The following is a 7,703-nucleotide window of genomic DNA, read 5'->3' as shown; positions in this document are numbered from 1 at the left end:
CACTGGTTCTTGATAAGTCAATTTACCTATACACAACCTGAAAGCTTTTGAACTAGATTACTCCAGGAGAATGAAAGGGAACAGCCACATTTTATAAGCACAGCCATCAGTCTATCCCAGTGAATACCCCTACATGCTTTTTACAAATTATTATCGTTAGCCATACTGAATGCTGAACCAAACTCACTCATCAGTTACAAGAATCTCAATGTGTTACATTAGTTTAAGAGAAAAATTAAAATCCAATCCCTATTATTCAATGTACCTATTACCCCACAGACTTTGACTTGCTGAACACTTGGGCAAATACTAAAAGGCATGAACACAATCAGTTGGTGAACAAGGAAGGACTTCCCTTTAGGAACACTGCTTCACCTACATCAAGATACTCCAACCTATATCCAGGGACAGCTACACCTGATCCATTTTCCTATGCCTTCAGAGAGGTTAAGCTGGAGATCATCTTAACTAAACATTTATTTTTAAGTTAGGTCAGGTCTATACAAGCAAAGGGAGACAGAATGTGCTACCATCCACTAAAGCATTTGGTTCCTCTCCAAGGAACAAACTAAGATCATTTGCAGATGTGAGTGAGAGGTAGGACACTGCACATTTACTTAAATTTTTAAGATACTGAATATTTATCGCCATCTTTTTGTTTTACTGGGGATTAAAAGGCTTGCCTGTGTGGAGACACTACTCTGAGAAAGCTGGTGCAGGGCTGTGCCTGGGAGGTCCATAAATACCGCTGGATCACTCAAAGTGCTTAAAGGCAATTCAAGTCAAACGTTACTCAGCAAACGCGTACACTATTTATTTACCAAGCGCCTGCTCTGTGCCCAGTACTGTGAGGGGTTGTACTTCATTTCTCAACATATTTTCTCTGTGAGCCAAAGAGATATTTTCTTTCCTTTTGTTCTAAAGGCACAATGGAAAGATGTGGTGATCTGACCAAATTCTTACTGTCTTTTCCATCCTTGTTGTTTACTGATCCTAGATTCAAGGCACATGCTGCCTAGGTTCAAGGTCTCCAGTTCTTTCCAGATGAAAAAGCTGCTTTTCCTTTCTTGATATAATTCATTTTGAGTTGGCATCACTTGGGAAATTCTTGCTTGCTTCACTTAACTGAGTTCTTAGTCCAGTCCTAAAACCAGATTTTTTAAAAAGAAAGGAAAGAAGGATGGATGGCAGAGAGGAAGGAAGAGAAAGAGGAAGAGGAGAAGAGATGGAGGGAGGGAGGAGGAAAAAAGGCTAAGGTTAATTCTAGTCCCTAGGTTTACTGTCTCAACCCATAGCTTTTTGAAGGAGAATTAACATGCCTGCCATTCCCTAGATGCTCAACATTGTAGGGGAAACAGCCCCAGAGAAATATTCAAGCACTACTCTTAAAAAGCTGTTAATAACTGTCTCGTTGTGGTTAAATGATGTATTTCCCTCATTTATATGTGTATTCTCTTCGTCTTGAGCAGATATGATCAGTAAATATTTAATGAATGAGTGAAAGAATAAATAAATGACCAAAGGTAACCTGATTGTTTAAGTGCCTGCCTGTGGGAACTAATGCTCTATAACACCTGGTGGAAGGAAACAAAGGCGCCAAGAAAAATCTCTGGGACAGGCCGGTTGCGGTGGCTCACACCTACAATCCCAGCATTGGGAGGCCGAAGCAGGCGGATCAAGAGCTCAGGAGATCGAAACCATCCTGGCCAACATGGTGAAACCCTGTCTCTACTAAAAATACAAAAAAATTAGCCGGGCATGGTGGCAGGCGCCTGTAGTCCCAGCTACTGGGGAGGCTAAAGCGGGAGAATCACTTGAACCCGGAAGGTGGAGGTTGCAGTGAGCTGAGATCACGCCACTGCGCTCCAGCCTGGGTGACAGAGTGAGACTCCGTCTCAAAAAAGAAAAGGCTGCAGAGGGGTGGTGCTAACCCAGATTCCATGTTATTGGCCAAGGGGTAACCTGTAGATGCAAAACATTTAAAACATGTAGCAGAAACAACAGAAGCTGCTATACTTGGAAGATCTTTCTTAGGGCATTGAATAATGGAAATTTAACCAGCTTTCTTTGTAAAAATAGCTCAATCTTGTTTTTACAAAGAACAAAGCTATCAATTATCTTATTAGAAGAAAAATTTTATAACAATGCAGGATATAGAAAAGAGAAGCAAGAAGTGGGAACAGAGAAAGGAAGAGAGATGAAGAGAAAGAGAGAGACTAGTTTCTTCCTTTAGTCAACCTGGGAGTACAGTAATGAAATAAAGAGTATGCCTCTGCTTAAGAGATGGCATTATGCTCCAACTAATGCCATGTATGAAACATCAATTTTCTGCTAATGCCACTGAGAAAAGATGAAGAACTTCCAATGGATCAAGGCACCTTAGTTAGTGATGATCGGGAGTGCACAGACTTCTTGCCAAGTTTATATTAGAAATGGAAAAGGAATGAAGTGCAACAACAAAATTTATATTCTCCCTTAGTCCATAGCTGAAACAAGCTCCAGTGTTGGAGATTAATGTAATATCATTCCCTCAAGTGTTTTGTTTTCTAATGTGCTTGCCTGCTCCAGGAGAACTGATGTTTAGTAGAAAATGCAGCTGTATATAATCCATCGAGTGGGTGTTGTTATGATGTCTGTGTTTTTCTTTAAAATACTTCAGCATACCAGAATATGTAAGAAACTCAAACAAACAAGCAAGAAACAAAAACAAACAACCATTAAAAAGTGGGCAAAGGACATGAACAGACATTTCTCAAAAGAAGACATACACACAGCCAACAAACATATGACAAAACCCTCAACATCTCTAATCATCAGAGAGATGAAAATCAAAATCACAACGAGATACCATCTCACAACAGTCAGAATGGCTATTATTAAAAAGTCAAAAATAACAGATTTTGGTGAGGTTGCAGAGAAAAAGGGAACACTTATACACTGTTGGTGGTAATGCAAATTAATTCAGCCCTTGAGGAAAGCAGTTTAGAGACTGTCAAACAACTAAAAACAGAACTACCATTTAACCCAGCAATACCATTTCTGGGTATATACTCAAAGGAAAATAAATCGGTCTACCAAAAGGACACCTGCACTAGTATGTTTATCAGAGCACTATTCACAACAGCTAAGACATGGAATTAGCTCAAGTGCCCATCAGTGGTGGGCTGGATAAAGAACGTGGTACACATACACCATGGAATACTGTACAGCCATAAAAAAAAGAATGAAATAATGTCTTTTGCAACAACATGGATGCAGCTGGAGGCTGTTATTCTAAGCGAATTAACACAAAAACAGGAAACCAAATATCGCATGTTCTCATAAGTGGGAGCTAAATCTTGGGTTCACATGGACATAACCATTGGCACAATGGACACTGGGGACTACTAGACTAGGGAGGGAAGAGGAGGGGCAAGGGCTGAAAAACTTCCTATTGGGTATTATATTCACCATCTGGGTGATGAGATCAACAGACACCCAACTCTCAGCCTCACACAATATACCCTTGTGACAAACCTGCACACGTACCCCCTGAATCTTAAATTTAAAAGGAAATTTTTAAAAATACAATAAAAACAACATCACAATGAGATATTACTTCACACCCACTAGGATGGCTATAATAAAAAACACAAATAATAATGTTAAAAGAAAACCTTCAGCCGAATTAAATTTAAAGGAGTTTAACTGAGCAATGAACAATTCGCGAATCGGGGAGCCCCCAGAATCACAGCAGATTCAAAGAGACTCCAGCACAGTGAAGTGGTGAAATAAGATTTATAGACAAACAAAAAGGAAACGAGGTACAGAAATTGGAAGTGAAGTACAGAACAGCTGGATTGGTTACAGGTTGGCATTTGCCTTATTTGAATACAGTTTGAACACTCAGCAGTGTATGAATGGTTGAAGTATGGCCGCTGGGATTGGCCAAGACCTAGCTATTATTACAGGCTCACATTCTTAAGTTAGGTTTTCAATCTTGTCTAACTATTAAGTTAGGTTGCTGTTCATCCACAAGGACTCAAATATGGAAGTACGGAGTCCTTCTTAGGCCATGTTTAGTTTGCTTTAACAATAACAAGGCTGGTGAAGATGTGTGGAAACTGGAACCTTCCTACATCGTTGATGGAATGTAAAAATGGTACAGTCACTTAGGAAAACAGGTTGGCAGTTTCTTAAAATGCTTAAACTTCACTTTAACATTAGGTCCAACTCCTAGCTATCTACCCTAAATGAATGAAAACATATGTTCACTCAAGGACCTATATATATATAGGACATATATATATGTTCATAGCAGCATTATTCATGATAGTCAAAAAGGGGAAACAACTATATATATATGTTCATTCACTATATATATATATGTTCACAGTGAATGAATAACAAAATTCAGTGTGTATATGCAATGAAATACTATTCAGCAACCAAAAAGGGTGAACTACCGATACATGTTACAATGTGGCTGAACCTCAAAAGATTATGCTAAATGAAATAAGCCAGATACAAAATCCACACATTATATAATTCAACTTACATGAAATATTCAGAAAATCCAAACCTATAGAAATAGATAATAGATTAGTGGTTGCCTGGAACTGGAGATGGAATTTGAAATTGGCTGCAAATGGGCAAGAGGAATCTTTCTGAGTAACGAAAATATTATAAAATTGGATTCCTGTGATGGGTGCACAACTCTATACATTTTCTAAAATTACTAAATTGTACACTTACAATAGATAAAGTTTATATTAAAGGAAAGTAAATTGCATCCCAACAAAACTGTCTTTTAAAACAAAAAAAACCTCAGCATAAACAGCATGTGTTGGTTTAAGTACAGCCTCAGGTATTATCTGTTGTCTGAAGCAGAAATTCCTGCCCTCGGGTTGGTTAGTTAGCTAGTCAGCAGTTAGTTGGGAAGTCTGCACTCCAGAGGCTAGCACAAGTCTTCTTGCATGGAGGCTTAGGAAATTATCATAAAGAATATCAGAAATAGGCTCTCAATGATGAATTAATGACATGCTAGATATACAGATGAGCCAAGGAAATGGTTTCAAGATACTCCTCACACTAGAATAAGAACCTGATAAGGCCTGTGGCCTGTGCCCTTGTGTCCTGAATCCTGTTGAAAGGTCATAAAACTTCTGTTTCTCTGATGTCAACTCTCAGGGTAAAACGATTCTGCTTTTGGGAAATCAGTGTATCTGCCTCAAGTAAATCAACCTTCCATGTAACAAGTGGGTGAATCACCTAAAGAAAAGACCTAGGAACTCCTGAGACTTACAGTAGGTGGCATGTAAGGTAGAAGATATGTACGATGGGCAAGTCTAGTGATTCCATGTACAATGTGAGGAATACAGTTAATAAAATTATATTAGGGAATTCTGTTTGGTAGATTTTTAGCTGCTTTTGTCACTGTTTTGATTTGCTTCACTACAGTAACCATTTTACTATCTATTTGTATCCCATAACATCATGTGATAAACCTCAAATATACACAATAAGATTTATTCAAAGAAAAAAACAATAGGTGGCATGAACCGGCCTGGCCTCACTTTGTAATCAATGGTAACAAATGTCTCCACTCAGAATTGTGACTCAGAATTGTGAGACTTTATTTAATCAGCACATGATGTTAATAAGGTGGTGAGAGAAGAACTAAACTTTACTCGCATCGAACTTCTTGGAATCTCCTATTTTCTGCCAAATACAACTGAAGAGTTGAGCATTTCTAAAATGGCATGGATCAATTTGCTATACATAATTAAGTTTAATAAGAAGAGCTGCTACTCTCTAATTTGCCTTTCAAGTGTTGAAAAGCGCAGCTCAAAAAAGACTCCCTTGAGTAGCAGCCTCTCATGCCTGGATATTGACTGGCAATTCTAGCTGCTGATGCCAGGGACTATCCTTGTTTGTGACTTTGGTCTAATCCTTGTAATCTCTGAAACAGGCTGCCCCATGCCACACTGGCCAATTGGTTCTCAGCTCTGAATGCTGGTTTCAACAGTTTGACATTTCCTTTGGTTTCCTGTTCCACATGGTCTATGTGCCCAGCATGTCTGTATATCAATATGTCTAAGACATTAATGTAGCTTGCTATGATGAAGAACATTGGTATACATTTTAGACAGAAGGTGTTTCAATAAAGTGAGCATTGACTTCCAAAAATGTCAAACATGCAATCAACAATTCACCATTAAGCTATAATAAATACAAGTCACAGTTGTAGCTGTGTTTAGTAAATACATTTTCAGCTGAGACTGAATGGTAACTTTGGCACAGAAATAACTTGGACAAAGACTATTTGATTCAATGTTTAGAAGACTTGGTGATAGCAAATTGGCTCATCACAACTGATATTTTAAAGCATATTTCCTTAGAGATTTCAAAATATTTTATCAAGAGTTTTCATCTCTTAATTTTTAAAGTATTACTGTGCTTATTTAGCAGATGAGTAAACTGAAGTATAAAAATTCTTATGTCTAGTCCTGCAGTAGGATATACAAGCACAAAGACTAGATGAAAATAGTGACTCTTTGAGCATATATTTTAAAAAATCCAAATAATACAGGAAGATATCTGAAAAAATTAAGTAATGCTAAAAGGAATATAAAGAAAAATAGCACTATATCTGCCCCACCCTTATCCTGCCCTGCTTTACAATGGCACCAGTTTTTATTCTTTTAACTATTTCTTCTAATACTCACCTTCACATTTTTAAACATTCTACACATTCTGCTATTCATTGTTTATAAAGTTTACACTGTACTCTATTGATTTCCTATATGGAAGTTGGAGATTCTACTGACTTTTGAGCCCATTACAAGATCAAATTTACACAAAGAACTCAGAATGTGAAGAGGAAAGAAAATTTCGGGAGCATTCTTTGGAGAAATTGGTGCTGTGACAACTAGCCCCCTTTTCACCTCAAGGACAGGAATGCTATGTCAGTTTCAACCTGCTTTGCCTCAAGTCTAAAGACAGTAGGCTCCAAAGTGACCATCAGAGGGATCCACAGGCCCCTGCAGCGGGAACGCAGTAGACACGTGCTGCACTTCTGGAAATCCAGAAGGAGAGAGAGAGGTCAGCAGGCTGCTTTCATGGCAGAACAGGCAGAAAGTTGAGGCTCTGTGGGAAGAAACTGGCTCCCCTCTGACAGATGATCACAGGTCTGTGAAATTGAAGGACCAGATGTAGTAGGTATGGTGGGCATACACAAAGATGACCTCCAACGAGTCATGATTCTTCTGTACAATCCCCTCCTGTTTAATGTAGGCAGAGCCTGTATCTTGCTTCTGGTCAATAGCATATGACAAAGGCAATTGGATGTCACTCCCTTGATTATGTTACATGGTGTGGAAAAGGAATGGGATGTCTCTACCTTGATTAGGCAAAAGTGATAGGATAGTCACTCCCATCATTACATTACATCCATATAGGTAAACTAGTTAGACTATCTTTCTGTCTTTGCAAGACATCTGATCAAAGGACCTAAGAGAGGAAGCTAAGAGAGCAAAGAACTGCAAGTGGCCTCCAGGAGCTGAGAGCAGGCCCCAGCTGACAACCAGCAAGAAAACAAGGACCTCAGTCCTACAACTGCCCAGAACTGAATTCCAACAAGAACCACAAGCACTTGGAAGAGGACCCCAAGCTCCAGAGAGGATGCAGCCCATCAGACATCTTGACTGCAGGATTGTGAGGAC

At 38.9% G+C, this 7,703-nt stretch overlaps 1 long non-coding RNA gene across 1 annotated transcript in view; it reads right to left on the bottom strand.

The window, feature by feature from the left end:
• Positions 1–789: 789 nt before the first annotated feature.
• Positions 790–7,703, bottom strand: part of LOC129039580 (uncharacterized) — a 68,247-nt gene continuing 61,333 nt past the window's right edge. Inside the window, exon 3 of the long non-coding RNA XR_008503344.1 lies at positions 790–1,144. This is a non-coding gene — a long non-coding RNA (uncharacterized LOC129039580). The remainder of the gene's footprint in view (positions 1,145–7,703) is intronic.

Source organism: Pongo pygmaeus, chromosome 5 (genome assembly GCF_028885625.2).
Source record: "Pongo pygmaeus isolate AG05252 chromosome 5, NHGRI_mPonPyg2-v2.0_pri, whole genome shotgun sequence".
Taxonomy (NCBI): domain Eukaryota; kingdom Metazoa; phylum Chordata; class Mammalia; order Primates; family Hominidae; genus Pongo; species Pongo pygmaeus.
Note: the sequence above shows the minus strand (reverse complement) of the source record. Positions and strands in the feature narration are given on the sequence as shown.